The sequence below is a fragment of the Scyliorhinus canicula genome, chromosome 19, assembly GCF_902713615.1.
Source record: "Scyliorhinus canicula chromosome 19, sScyCan1.1, whole genome shotgun sequence".
In the NCBI taxonomy this organism is placed as follows: Eukaryota; Metazoa; Chordata; class Chondrichthyes; order Carcharhiniformes; family Scyliorhinidae; genus Scyliorhinus; species Scyliorhinus canicula.
In genome coordinates, this window is record NC_052164.1 from 23484431 (window position 1) to 23500062 (window position 15632).

Below are 15632 nucleotides of genomic sequence, written 5' to 3' on the forward strand. Positions count from 1 at the left end.
CTGCTTTGGTTGTGTTGGTACCGCAGACTATAATCCACATTGTGTCAACATTGATGATTGTGGTTCACAAAGTGTTAATGACCAGGTAATTTGATATTGGTCTGGATACCAGGGGTAACTCTTCTTCAAAATAATGCCCTGGACTCTTTTACATTCAGCTGAAGATGCGGCAGATGGGACCTCAGTTTTTACACCTTGTCCAAAAGGCTGCACCTCTGACAGTGCAGTGCTCCCTTCATGAATTCTGCCAAGTGAGCCACACCTACACCGGTTTCTGTTGAAAGTTGGACAGCAGAGGTAATGCAACATGCAAATCTTCTTTCTGCAAACAGAAGAACAATTTCAACAACAGTTCCGTTGAACACAAGTGAAGCGAGCATTCAGTTCCTCCCTGAGTCACTAACTCAACATCTCTGCTTCTGGGCAGTTCCCCCTTGAGATTTTTCCCTGCCTGGTTGATGCTTAGCAGCTACAAAACTGAAAAATGAAATATTTTAATATTTCTTCCTTTTCTAAAAAATTACTGTGAGGTCTTTCTGAATCTTAGGCCGTAAATTTGATAAGACTATGAATCATGAGGATGGTGCCAGCATTACTCCCACATGGGGTTCCCCACCAATTTTTAAAATTTGCCTTCTGAATTTTCTCCTGAATAAAGGGATTGAGGAATTAGGTTTCACACCAGGAAGTGACACAAAACACGCTGTATTTATCCACAGTTATTAACCTCTAAATTTACTGCAGCAAACACATTTATAATACGATTTGCATGCAATTTGCAAACTCTGAAAATAGCTTGGAGCTGAAACCTCACAATGATTCAACATCTCAGTATAACCCTGTGCTGTATGGCAATCAACTGAGGGCAGGATTTCACCCACCATCCCCATGGTATGTTTCCCAGTGGTGAAGCCTTTGACTGCCAGTGAGATTTTTAGTCCCGGCGATGCCTGCAGAGTTTGGTGTGGCTCACCCATGGCACCACTTGGGAACCTGACAGGGGGTGGGTGGGGGGGGGGGGGGGGGGGGGATGGGGGCGGGGGGGATGGGGGGGGGGGATGGGGGTGGGGGGGATGGGGGCGGGGGGGGGTCGCTTTCGGCTGGACCAAAAGATCCTGCCGGCAGATGAGCTGGAAACACCCTCCATTATAAATCTCTGGCAAAGCAAAGTCGATGAACAAATTGCACGGGAAGGCAACTTCAACAGCTGTTACTTCCACTCGCTCCGATTTCACAAATGGGTCATTGGACTGATTTGTTGGCATTTCCCCCGTCAATGAGACAATAAAGGATGCTCCGTTTTTGCTAGCAGCGCACTCACCCCCGCGATTTACAGTGAGCAGTTTTGGGCCCCGTATCTAAGGAAGGATGTGCTGGTCTTGGAAAGGGTCCAGAGGAAGTTGACAAGAATGATCCCTGGAATGAAGAACTTGTCGTATGAGGAACGTTTGAGGACTCTGGGTCTGTACTCATTGAAATTTAGAAGGATGAGAGGGTATCTTATTGAAACTTACAGGATTCTGCGAGGCCTGGATAGAGTGGACGTGGAGAGGATGTTTCCACTTGTAGGAAAAACTAGAACCAGAGGACATCATCGCAGACTAAAGGGACAATCCTTTCAAACAGAGATGAGGAATTACTTCAGGTAGATGGTGGTGAATCTATAGAGCTCTTTGCCGCAGAAGGCTGTGGAGGTCAAATCACTGAGTGTCTTTAAGACAGAGATAGATAGGTTCTTGATTAATAAGGGGATCAGCGGTTATGGGGAGAAGGCAGGAGAATGGAGGCAGGCAGCACGGTAGCATTGTGGATAGCACAATTGCTTCACAGCTCCAAGGTCCCAGGTTCAATTCCGGCTTGGGTTACTGTCTGTGGGGAGTCTGCACATCCTCCCCGTGTGCATGGGTTTCCTCCGGGTGCTCCGGTTTCCTCCCAAAGATGTGCAGGTTAGGTGGATTGGCCATGCTAAATTGCCCTTAGTGTCCAAAATTGCCCTTAATGTTGGGTCGAGTTACTGGGTTATGGGGTTATGGGGATAGGGTGGAGGTGTTGACTTTGGGTAGGGTGCTCTTTCCAAGAGCCGGTGCAGACTCGATGGGCTGAATGGTCTCCTACTGCACTGTAAATTCTATGATAATCTATGAATGGGGATGAGAAAGAAAGCTGTAAAGAAGGTAGTAGGAGGTGAATACCGAAGGCCAGCACTGGAGGTGACTGTAAGGTTCTTGCGTGGGGTTCCTTGAGAGGCCAGGCTGCATGGGGGAATTCAGGAATGTGTTGCATTCTGCCTCGAGGCTTCAAGACTCGACTTGGGAAAGGACAACTGCAGTGAGTAGAACCCCACACCCAGGCAGCACTGTGAGGGCAAAGGAGTAAGTCAAATGGAAGTTCAAATCCGCTTGTCAGGAAGGTTAGACTGTAAGGAATTAGTGTTGGGCTGTGAACAGGAAGAATGAGGGTGCCCTCCTGTTATGTGTTTCTGATGCTAATTGCAGGCTTCACTCTAATCAGCTGTGCTTCATCGGCCACAAGTGGCAATCATTTTCATGATGTGCAACCTCACCCTTCATTGACTAGTCAATTGTGCAAATAAAATTGGGAGATTTACATCTCACTGATTAAGCGGCTTGGCGGTGGTGCTTGTCTGGGTCTGGCACCGTGCTTTTTCTTTTCTTTGATGAACAATGATGCAGGTGGTTTGGTTTTTATCCTGTTTTATTTATCGTTTGTATGCTTATGAACTGTTTAATAAACAAAAATATGTACATGCCCGTGATTAGAGTCCCAAGCAACAGCTGGTACAGAGTGGTGGGGAAAAGCTGCTCGTCCACATGCTCCAAGGCCTTGCCAAACTTGCCATAAACAGGCATAGGTGGTGGGCGCCTGCTATAAAACTGGCACCTGGTCTCTCTCCCTCAGCACAGACTACAAAATCTTCACCAGGGCAATGTCTTCCAGCCTTGGCTCCATTCTGGACCACATGATCCACCCTCACAAGTCCCACATGGTCCCAGGCCAGACCATTCATGATAACATCCATCTGATCCGGGATCCACCATTCCCAGAGGAAATACTTATACTTATACAAATACATATTCGGAATTTTGCGGGCATTCTGGTTCAGGACGCACTTCGCTGCCTGGATTCGACTTCTGTACATTGCCGCACAGTGTCTTATTAAAGTTAACTTGTGTCTGAGGTCACCCCTTCGCTTTGGGAGAGGTATGCATCAGGGCTGCTTCTTGTTTGGCCAATTGTATTATATCCTGTGCCTCCTGTTGCGATTGTCGGGATTGGCTTTGCATGGGCCAGACAGCAGCCGGGCATGAAGTTGGTCCTTTTGGCTGAGGCTGATGACACGCTACTCACGTTCATGGACTCTGCTGACCTGCGGAGGATGCGCAAGTGCCAGGTTCTGTACTGTGCCGCGTCCTCTGCCAGGATCAACTAGGCAAAGTGTCCCAGACTCCTGGTCGGCCCGTGGCAGATGGCCCCCTCCTGGAGGAGCTCAAGCCTTCTACCTAGAGCAGGGCTGGCCTCCTCGACTTGGGAGTTCACTGCTGAGGAATCCTGGCCAGTGAATTGACAGGGGCTGGACGCCAAGGTCACCTCTCGACTGAGACACCGGACAGGTCTGCTCAGAGTGATGTCTCACAGGGGTCAAGTTCTGGTCATAAACCAACTGATTGCCTCCATGTTGTGGTTCCATCTGGCCACTTTACTCCTTCCCCCTGACTTTGTCACAACGATCCTCAGCAGTGACCCAATGCAGCCTTTCGTACCAGATGAACAATATGAGTGACCCAGAAGCTTGCCTCTGCCTACTAGTTAATCCAACCAAGATGCGAATATTTGCCCTGGTGGAGAGGATGATGCCCTCTCAATGCTGATGGCTGAGAAGTCTTCCTCTGAGCTGCTCAGGTTTTTGGTTTCTAAGCGGCATAAGTAGCTTGCTCGTCTGATTGCCTTGCAAGGATAGGGCAATGGCATAAATACATCACGGGGGCTAAATGATTTACTCACTTGAGAAGTGCAGTGTGTCCTGAGGGTTCTCACTCTTGTTTGCAGCCCCACTTCACCCTCCGCACAGATACAGTCTTGCTCCTCCCCAGCCAGCTCAAGGGTTCTTTCCACAAATAGGATGAGGCATCGGAGCTCGTGCATCACTCCAGGTGGCTGTGCAGGGCTCAAGTTAGTCCTGCAGCAGGACAGATTGAGAGAGTGCAGGCGGGAGTCCTGCCAGCTCAGATGGTTGAGCAGTGGTATGCGTGGTAGCGGGGATGTGAGTGAGGAGCAGTGTAGATACTGGAGGTGACCATGGGATTTGGGGGGAGGGGAATGGGAAAATAGGGCCACGTGACGGGTGATGGCAACCAGCGAGGCGGCTGGGTTGGAGATCACCATGGAGGTTAGAAGGTGGCACAGCGAGAATCTGGGTAGCAGACTTACCCTGGCCATCCTGGCAATCAATGAGGAGACTTGAAACGTTAAATTCAAGTGGTTTATTTCTTACTCAATGTAAAAACGCACAGCGGTGGAAAGCACACCTATTTCCAGGCAGGGCCACCCAAAGGTGCTGATACCCTTCTGGGCCTGCATTTATCTCGGGGAATTAGTGAGCTCTGCTGTTGGGCCTCCACCTCTCAGTGGGGAAGCTCGTATTCCAGGAGCCCCACGGGTAGATCGATAATGCCGTCCCCATGCATCTGGCAGGCATTACAACAAAGGTCACTCATCTTCTTGCGGCACTACTGCCCTGCCCTCTTCTGCAGGGAGCTGGCATTAACTATCCCTGCCACTGCCTGCCAGGTGGGGGTGGTCACCTTGCAGGATGGGTACTGGAGGTGCAGCCTCTGCTGCGCTCCATCCAGGATTCTGGTCAGGGCTCCCTCTGAGAAACACCGTGCCGGTTTCCTGACTGCCATCCCCTTGATTGGATCTGGAAGAAGTGCTGAGGAGGCATTTATCTGAAGCTCCCTACTGATTGCCGCCTCTGTTTAAGAGGCTCAATATTCTGTGAGATCTCCCAGCACTGGTGGGATTCGCACCATCTATCTGACCAGCACTGATACTTTGCCATTGTTTGGCCAACAGGCTAATGCCGCAGCAACAGAAATTACACAATGGCACAGTGGCTCACAGGTTAGCACTGCTGCCTCACAGCGCCAGAGACCTGGGTTCGATTCCGGCCTTGGGTGATTGACTGCGTGGAGTTAGTAATTTCTCCTCGAGTTTCCTCCGGGTGCTCTGGTTTTCTCCCACAGTCCAAAGGTGCGCAGGTTAGGTGGATTGGCCATGCTAAATTGCCCCTTAGTGTCGAGGGATGTACAGATTAGATGGGGTTACGGGGATAGTGTGGGGTTTGGGCATAGGTAGGGTGCTCTTTCAGAGGGTCGGTGCAGACCCGATGGGCCGAATGGCCTCCTTCTGCACTGTAGGGAGTCTTTGATTCTATGAATAAGGTGCATTTCAACACTGTGTAGCCATCTAAAATGGACACCAGTATACAAAATGGAGAACCGCAAAGAATACAGGGAAAAACAGCCATAGTAAGGACACACAGCTTGCAGAAGCATTTAGCATTTAGCACGTACAAAAACCGGTTTCAAGGCAGCAAACTCCTCGGGTATGCCCGCAAGGTCCAGGGCCCTCTCTTCATGAACGGTGAGGGGGTGCAATTCCGGTGGACACCTTCCGGTCCCCTCACACTCCCAGTTGTTATGAGCACGCTTCTCCTGTGGGGTGGGGAGGGGGGGGGGACGGTGACAGGGATAAAGGGCAACAGTGTTAGGCGGACATTTACATGCGGACCAGCGGTTGTTTGTATGTTAGCAAAAGTTTACACCCCATCCTGTCAATGCAGCCTGCATGGGTGGGTGCAGCCATGTCGGTTTCAGCTCAGGCTGTGCCGCCTATCCTGGGGTGGGGGGGGGGGGGGGGGGAGGTGGAGAGCGGGGGGGGGGGGGGGGGGGGGGTTACTTACCCTGGCTGCCCTGCGAGGTCATTGACGTTCTTGTGGCACTAAATGCCTGTCTTGGCTGTTACGGCCATGGTGCTGACAACCTTTGCCACTTCCCTCCAAAGGCACCGGCTGAAGGGTGGTGCAATCCTGCGGCTCTATCTGGGGTACAGGACTTCTCTCCTCTGTTCCACTGCATCCAGGAGCACCTCAGTGTCCCGCTCCTGGAGCCTCGGCACTGCGCGGCGGGCGGCCATTTTGCCGCGTCTCCGGTGGGGGCGTCTTTTGTGCTGCGACGCTGCGCAGTGTGAATGACGGCGCGCGCGGCTGTAATGGGTGACGCGGTCGCGATTGGGGTCACGCCGCTGCTAGCCCCTTCCGGGTCAGAGGTTTTCCGACGTTCCGGATGGCCTGACGCCGGAGTGGTTCGCGCCGCTTTTGGTGCCGGCATCAAGCCATCACGCCGAATGCAGGAGAATCCTGCCCATCCTGTTTTACATTAGTAAAACTGATTTGCAAATTGTGCAAAACAAGAAACGGAGGGACCTGCAGAATAAAAGGTTGTACCATCTGCATACAGATGGATAAAAGAGCACCCTTTGCTTGAACCACATTGTTTATATGAATAGAATAATGAGCAGAACCCTGTAAGACATCTTTTCTAACTGTAAAAGGGCCACAAACAAGCCTATCTACCTTTTAAAAAATGTGTTCATGGGATGTGGGCTTGGCTGGCTGGGTAAGCGTTTAAGAATCAACCACACTGCTGTGTGTCTGGAAACACATGTAGGCCAGACCAGGTAAAGGCAACAGATTTCCTTCCCTAAAGAACATTAAGTGAACCAGGTGGGTTTTTACAACAATGGTTTCATGGTCACCATTAGACTTTTAATTCCAGATTTTTAACTGAATTCAAATTTTCAAATTTCACCATCTGCCATGGTGAGATTGAAACCCAGGTCTCCAGAGCATTTACCCTGGGCCTCTGGATTACTAGACTAGCAACAATGCCACTCTGCCACTACCTCCCTTACACTGCATATAATTAGAAAGGTCATTCATGAACCGTGCAGGACAACCCTTATTAAAACCGATGTCACGCAATCCTCTCATGAGAATAGAATGATCAAAAGTGTCAAATGCCTTAGATGGTTTAATAAAAATTTCACAGCTTTTGTTTCGTGTCTCAGACAGTTATGTACATTAAAACTTTCAATGCAGCTGTGATGCCTCCATGTCCTGAACGAAAACCAGACTGCATACCTGACAAAATGTTGTGTGTGCCCAAGAAAGAAGTTAGCCGCTTATGGACATTTCTTTCCGTAGCTTTGGTAAGGCAGGGCAAAATAGAAAATTGGTCGATTGCAATTTGGATCTGAACTATTACCTTTTTGAAAAGAGGTGAGACAGTGCAGGACTTCCATGCTAAAGGAATTTCTGCTGCTTGAGTCGAGAGATTAAATAGATGATATTGAGTGGCAGAAATTACACAAGATGCAGTTCTGACAAAAAAAGGTCTCGGTCATGAGTACCAGCTGCTGTATCAGGTCCAAGTTGAGTTGGTCTTGTAACTACTCTGCTACTGTTACAGGCAGTAAAGAAAAAACTGTAGGGACAAGAGGCAGAGTTGGTAGGAACAGAAATAGCTCCGTTATTAGCTGTAGTCATGTTGAATGCCTGTCCTGCGTTGATAATTGGAGAATTGATCAGATCTTTCATTTGCATTTGATCTGTAACTGCAATATTGCTGAAAGTTTCAGAAGTAGGTAACTGACAACAGGAGGACTTATTCTCCAAAACTTCTTTGCCAAAATCTTACAAATCCTACATAGTAAAAAATGTAAAAAAGGGCATTGTACAGGAAAATTAATGGGAGCTCCGATTACTGTTTCCTGAGGGCAACCTCCACGAGTGATTGGCGGGGATTCACAAACCATGGGTGCGTGGAGTGAGCGTGTTTAGCCCACAGCCCAGAGAAGGGTCTGGAGTTAGGTCAGAGGTGCTCCAGAAACATCATAGAGATGGAGTATATATAATATGAAATTAGGAATGGGCTGAGGCCAGCTCTCAGTTCCTCCCCAATTGTCCTGAAACCACCCAGGGCCCCCAAAATGGATTGGCACTTAAACACACAGGGAAGGTAGTATATGACAACACCTGCTACGAACTGGTACCGTAGTGGTGGATCTAGCCCGGGTCACATCTACCAGAATGGTGTCCCTCTCCACTCAGGAAATTATACCTCCACGTGACCCGTAGGCTCCTGGGCAGAATGATGCAAACGGACAATGGCGAGGATACACTCAAGCCGAAGGGGCGCAAGAGGAGGGAAATCCTGAATGACTCAGCAACTACGTACGGTGCGGGGATATCCACAATTAACACTTGCGAGTTGGCTGATCTGGACAACAAGCTCAGAGTTTTGAGTGAAACAGACCTTGAAAGTTTAAATGAGAACATTCGGCAGGACGCCAAGGGAGATTTGGCTGCGAGCCAGACCAGCAGCCTTATGTTTGCTGTGCTAGAAGGGCATGCCCAAACTATTAACCAAATCATCAAAGGGAGGGTGAAGGATGATGCCAAGTCACGGAACCAAATCCTGTGCAGTATCTACAAACAGTAGGTGGTCGAGCAACTGAGAGACAACCTCAACCAGGTCAGCAGGGGGAAAGGGGGGAAAGTTCCAGCTTGGATCAGCGACGAGCAAATGGAGCATCTGTCCTGGGGAAAATGACACCCCAATATCACTAATTGCTAATTGTGACAACTGACCAGAGTCTGGTTCAGCGATAGCTGTGGAGGAACTCCGGGGACAGCACTGGGGAAGGTGTTAGGGATTTCCGTAATTTTGAATATAATTTTGAACTAAAACCAGGTTGAGAATATTGAAGCAGAAAATATAGGATCCATGCAAGAAGAAATGTAGATGGGATATGATGGACCTCTGCCGTACGTGGTTGAGAAAGGGGGAAGGCACGTAAGTACCAGTCTGGACAAATGTGAGCATAAGGCCAGAGCAGTTGTGTACCTATGCCTGGTTTATTTGAAGGAGCAGGCCCTGTGTGGGTTCAGGATAAGCACTGATTTAAATTGTACCGTAGAAATTCGGAACCTAGAAATTAATGTCACCCTAGTAGCATTTAGGGAGGAGGGAAAATACTGAGAATACATCATGCAAACAATATCAGTCTGGGGCATCAATGTACCACGTCGCCAACACCACTTTCTGTATCAGCCCCCCAACGTTCCAAACCCCCCCCCCCCCCCCCCCCCCCCCAACTAGGATAGGTTGGATTGAATTGTTAGATATTCACAGGAGAGAACGTGGTGATGAACACTCGCGAGAAACACAGGCAGACTCTGGGAGAGCCCTTTGGAAAATCTGACACCATTATAGCACATCTGCCAGAGAAATGACAGCAAATTCGGACACAATTGGCCACGGCGCGCAAGACCCTCGTCAAAATAGTACAACAAACGGGAGAAATCAGAAGAAACATCAGTGCAAACAGAGTCACTGCCTGGTGGGAGGACTTCTGGGATTGAGGCTCCAACATACAAATACTCCCATCGGTCTGCCTCCTCCCAATAAACATCCTCAGGATAAAGCTCGTCCGCAGGAAAAAGGAACTTGTGCGTCGCCTGGATGTGGAAACTGTGATCAGGCGCCATGACCAAGCGGTATTAAAGACTCGTGCACCTGAAAGTTTATTTGTACATAAGTAGTTTAATTTAGTATTTTACTTATGATGTTGATGGAATATATATATGTTGGGTCAGGGTTAGGATTGTTTGCCTGTGATTCTGATACTTGCCAGTCCGATAACTTGGTTAGAGCTGTGTGATCTGGTTCACTGACGCTCATTGGATCAAGAGGAGGGCCTGTGGTAAAATGGCCTGACATACTGGGCGTGCAGGTCCACAGATCTTTGAAAGTGGCAACACAAGTGGACAAGGTAGTCAGGAAAGCATACGGAATGCTTGACTTTATTGGGCGGGGCATCGAGTATAAAAACAGGCAAGTCATGCTACAGTTGTGTAGAACATTGGCAAGGCCGCACTTGGAATATTGCACAAAATCCTGATCGCCACACTACCAGAAGGATGTGGAGGTGTTTGTGAGGGTGCAGAGGAGGTTTACCAGGATGTTGCCTGGCCTGGAGGGTGTCAGCTATGCGGAGAGGCTAAATAGACTCGGACTGTTTCCATTAGAATGACGGAGGCTGAGGGACAACTTCAGGGTGGAGGGTTCAATCACTAGGGTGTATCGGTTTAAGGTCCGTGGGGCAAAGTTTAGAGGAGATGTGCAAGACACGCTTTTACAAAGGAGGTTGTGGAAGCAGATGCATTAACGGCATTCAAAAGTCATCTTGACAAAATCTTAGATTGGATTGGATTGGTTTATTGTCATGTGTACCGAGGTACAATGCAAAGTATTGTTCGGCATACAGCTGAACAGATCATTCCGTACATGAAAAGAAAATACATAATAGGGCAAACATAAAATGCACAATATAGACACAGGCATTGTGTGAAGCATACAGGTGTGTAGTACTACTCAGTAGAGAAGATGTGTGAAGAGATCAGATCAGTCCATGAGAGAGACGTTTAGGAGTCTGGTAACAGCGGGGAAGAAGCTGTTTTTGAATCTGTTAGTGCGTGTTCTCAGACTTTTGTATTTTCTTCCCAATGGAAGAAGTTGGAAGAGCGAGTAAGCCGGATGGGAGGGGTCTTTAATTATGCTGCCTGCTTTCCCAGGGTAGCGGGAGTTGTAAATAGACATGCATCTCAACAAATACATGGACATGATGGGTATAGAGGTATAGGGCACTAGGAAGTGCTGAGGGTTTTGGCCAAGGGTGATATCATGACTGGTACAGACTTGGAGGGCCCGTGCTGTATTGTTCTTTGTTTTTGTTCTTTATACAATTGGACATTTTAAATTACGAATTGGACATTTTAAAGTAAAACCAAAGTCAGAACCACAGACAGGCCTGATGGGAATTCGAACAGTCAAGCCCAAATGTACTGGACAGAGACAGACAGCCAGGGCAGACCCAGGCCCGCCCCATAAACAAGATATGGGACGATAATTGGTCCCATTCAAATGGATCAATTGTTGTGGATTGCCCGATGAAACCAGGCTTTCTGGAACCTAGATTTCCCGCTGTTATGATTTTCAGGAAAAGTTTATGGGCAGACAATGCACCTGAATATGGATGCCTGGGGTGGTGGGGGGGGCGGGGGGGGGGGGGGGGGTGGGGGGGGGAGTGTGTGTGGGGGGGGGGGGGGAGTTCTTGGTGTCCTGCAGAGTTGCAGTCTCTATTGGGTGCAGCGACCCCTGCCCCAAGACCTCATTGGCTGAGGGCCAGAAAAACTTCTTGAAGGGCTCGAAGACAAATGGTTCTGTGCCTCTAAAACTCCTTCATGTTGTGAGTCCTCCCACTACGTCTAGGTGTATTCCCAGGATGCACATCAGAAATGGAGGTGTCCTCCTGCTTTCCATGCCCTGCTGCCTAAGATGCAGTTGGCGGCCATCCTCTGGAGGGCTTGGATGTAGAGTGCCCCTGCCGGAATTCCGGGTGGCACTGATGTTTGGGTCACCCTGTTCTGCCCGCTGACACCGAGGAGTGCCAGCATCTGGAAGGAGGTGGTTCAGAAGGCCTGGCCAATCCCACGGTCTCCTGGGTAGAAGGCCTCAGGATGTGCTTCAGTGTTTCCACCTCCCTCGGCGTGCTCTTGGGCCTCTGGGTAACTCCATGGGACAAGGGGGCAGCTGGAGTGAGCTCCAGAAGCCTCAACATCATCTGGAAGCCCACCAATGTCTGCACCATGGTGTCGAACCCCTCAGCAATGGTCCTCTGTGTCTACACCATGGTCTGGGAGCCCACAACCATGATCCTTAGGGACAGGGCCATGCATTGGATTTTGCCAGTTATAGTTCTGACATCGTGCTCCAGGCTTTCTTCTGTGGATGCCAACCTTGCATTGTTGGCCTGCGTGCCATGCAACGTCAACATCATATCCTGCAATCGAAGACTTTGGGTCTCCTACATTTGGCTTTGCAGTTGCAGGAATGACACTGACAATCCCTCTTGATATTCCCACCTGTGGCTTTTCATCTCCAGCAGCTGAGGGACGAACATGTTCAGAGGCACTGCGCCTGGCTTGGGCACAACTGAGTTCTGGGATCTCGCAGAACTATCTGATCCCTGAGACATCCCAGTTGTGCATCGGAGGCTGTGTGGTGCTCACCAGATAGTGATCCAGATGCCCACCTACTAAGATCGAGATGCTTGACTCTGGCACCGAGGTGCTTGACTCTGGGATGGTGCATGCTATGATAGGATGACACGATGGCACAGTGGTTAACACTGCTGCCTCACAGCACCGGGCACCCAGGTTCAATTCTAGTCTTGGGTGACTTTTTGTGTGGAGATTGTATGTTCTACCTGTGTCTACATGGGTTTCTTCTAGGTGCTCCAGTTTTCTCCCACAGTCCAAAAATACGCAGGTTAGGTGGATTCGCCACACTAAGTTGTCCCTTAATGTCCAAAAGCTTAGGTGGAGTTACTGGGTTACGGAGATGGGGTGTGGGCCTAGGTAGGCTGCTCTTTCTGAGTGTCAGTGCAGGCTCGATGGCCGAATGGCTTCCTTCTGCACTATAGTGATTCATTAGCTGTGACATGTCATCTGTGTCCTCCTCAGATATATCTTCCGAGGTGCTGTTGAGGGTTGAAGCAGATGCTGTGCTCATGGACGGATGAGGATCAATGGTTGATGTTCCTGCAGGCAACGGACATGCTTTGAGTACATGGCCTGGTCTAGGGTTTGTCCAATAAATACCTCTCTTTATACTGTGTAAGGGTCCTTCCTATTGATTCCTTTAGTTCCTATTTATTTTATTGTGTAGTTATCGCTTTTGGTCCATGGATCTTTAATGGAGACATACCTTTAAGTCAAGCAGAGGAAGTGAGGAACTCAAAAGTTGCAAAATAACACATTGTGCTCTGAGGTTTTAGATTTTTGAACAGCAGAACCCAGACTTTATGGCACCTGAGGGATTGGTGGGATTCAGTTTGATTGTTTGGCTAGTGGCCATGGATTGGCAAGGATCAGTGTTCTACCCAGTTTAGTATCTGTCCAATTCAGATACTTTCAACCAGTTTACTTACTCAAAAGGTTTTACCTCGGTGTCTTTTGATAGCGAAAAGAACAAAGGACAAACACAAGTATAAGTTCAACAATCTTAAACAAACACACAATTAACTCATAAATTAACCCAAAATACATATTACTCGAAACACCCAAGATTCGATTATACGACCCACAAAAATGGCTTGATATAACTGTGGGTTTGATTCTTGAGACCCTCTGGTTCTTCGTCACAAAGATAAGTCTCGCTGGAAGCTTCTTCCTTCCTTCTCAGATGTCTCGATTGCCTTTGCCTGGAGTCTTTGCTGCTGATGTGCCTGTTTTTATCCCCCTTACCTTCGCGCCCATTTTCCATTTCCTCTGGCTTTCTGCCAATGATGCCCCCTGAGAAGGTCTCAGCACCCAGTGATCTGGATGATGACCATTTGACAGGGTACCTGAGCCAGCACCAGGGTCCAGATTCTCCGATCACTGACGCCAAAATCGCGATCGGCAACGGGGCGGAGAATCCCTGCTCTGCTCGGCGAAACTCCTCGGTGAAGGGAGAGATTGGGACGTCATTAAAAAATGGCGTCTCAATCTCTCAAGCCTCCAACATGACCCCTGAACTCCCCCACACCCCAATTCACTGTAAGGGGTCCCCAGCGTTCCCCTTTCCCCAGCACCCACGCAGGGCACTCTCCCTCCCCCCCCCAGCTTGATAACCGCCACCCTTAAATGCCAGCTTTACACCTTGGCTGTGCCAGCCTGACATCCTGGCAATGCCACTTCCAGCTGGCAGTGCCACCTGGGCACCTCAGCAATGCCAGACTAGTATACAGGTGCCAGGATGCCCAGCTGTCACCAGCAATGCCAGGGCACCACCTTGCCCAGAGGGCATGCACCTGGGGTCCTCCAATCCGTTGGGAGATCTAAACGAGTGCTACTCCATCTGGTCGCCGTCTGTGGAGACAAGTACTCCAGATGAGTACCATTCACCTGTGGTCTCCAAGGCAAAGAGGACAAATCCCAATGTCTTAGTTAGGTCTTGGGAACGCATATTAGAGTGAGATTAGCTGTCTCGCTCTAATATGCAGATTTGCGAAAAAGTGACCCCGCCGACAATGGGCGGGCTTCACATCGTGACATCTCACAAGATCACCTTAGATGTTGCGAGGAGTGGCGAGCCGGGCAGATCCTGGGAGCGCGGGCTCCGGGCGGTTACTAGTTACGCTGCTTTGCAGCACGCTGCTTTTAGGGCGCAGCGTGGCTGGTACATTGCACCGGTTAACTCTATTTCTCTCACTACAGGTGCTGCTGACTTTTTACAGGACTTTCAGTTTTTCTTTCAGATTTCCAGCATCTGTTATATTTTGATTTTTTAAATGGTCTTGATCAATGTTGACCTTTGAAAATATTTTTCAATTTCTAGACCTAATATATCGATTTTGCGAGGAATATCACCCACCCATTATCGAAACAGCCCAATATTTATTTTGATTCGTTTCCAGTGGACCTGAGAGGAGGAATCAAAATGGCAGTTTATTCTCAGCCAAAAGAATAGGTAGCAACGCGGCATACATCACATAGGTCCCAATCAGGACGACCGATCATGCCAGGCCCAAACCGGGCCGGTTTTTAAAGGTTCATTCTATGAGGCTCAGCTGATAGGCCTCCACCCATCAGTGGAGGTGCTCCTATTCCACAGACCCCACGCGGAGATCAATCAGGTCATCCTTGTGGGTCTTGTGAGGGTTATTACAGTTCCATATCAGGAACATTGAAACAGGAGGAAATAATTTATTCCTTCGACTTTGCTCCAACATTAAATGAGACTTAATTTGTGAACAAATATCATAAACCTTGCTTTGCCCATACCTCTTAATACATTTGCTGAACAGAACAAACTCAGATTTCAAATGCTGGTTATCCCTGCACCAACTCTTTTTTTGCATAAAAGAGTTCCAAACCTATTGTCAGTCATGTCAAAGTGTGGGTGGAGCTGGGCTGTCTGTCAGCTTTTTACTTTCATTTTAGGCTGTTTGCTGCAGGGTGTGTTTTAGTTTTGTTTTCAGTGTTGGAGCTGAAGCCAGACAGAGCAGGTGTACTGTTAATCTCTCTGCCATGAAAATACTATCTCTTGATCATTTGGTGAATTCAGAATTATAAATGTTTTCAGTGGTGAATTCAAGCATGATGTGCTTCTGTTAAAAAGGTGTTTCTTTTGTCTTCTGGATGTTGTTTGGGAAGTTATTAAGGATTACTTAGTGTTGTATTCTTTGGGGGTTGTATTTGAATCGATGGTTGCTAAGATGTTCACTGTACGTTTTAAAAAGGTTAACTTGAGTTCATAGAATAAACATTGTTTTGCTTTAAAAAATACTTTTCCATTTCTGCTGTACCACACCTGTAGAGTGGGCAGTGTGCTCCCCATACCACAATCTATTAAAAGTTGTGGGTCAGGTGAACTCCGTGATACACTTTGGGGTTCTCTAATCCCAGGCCCGTAACACTATCTTATCCTTGGCATGCAGAGACT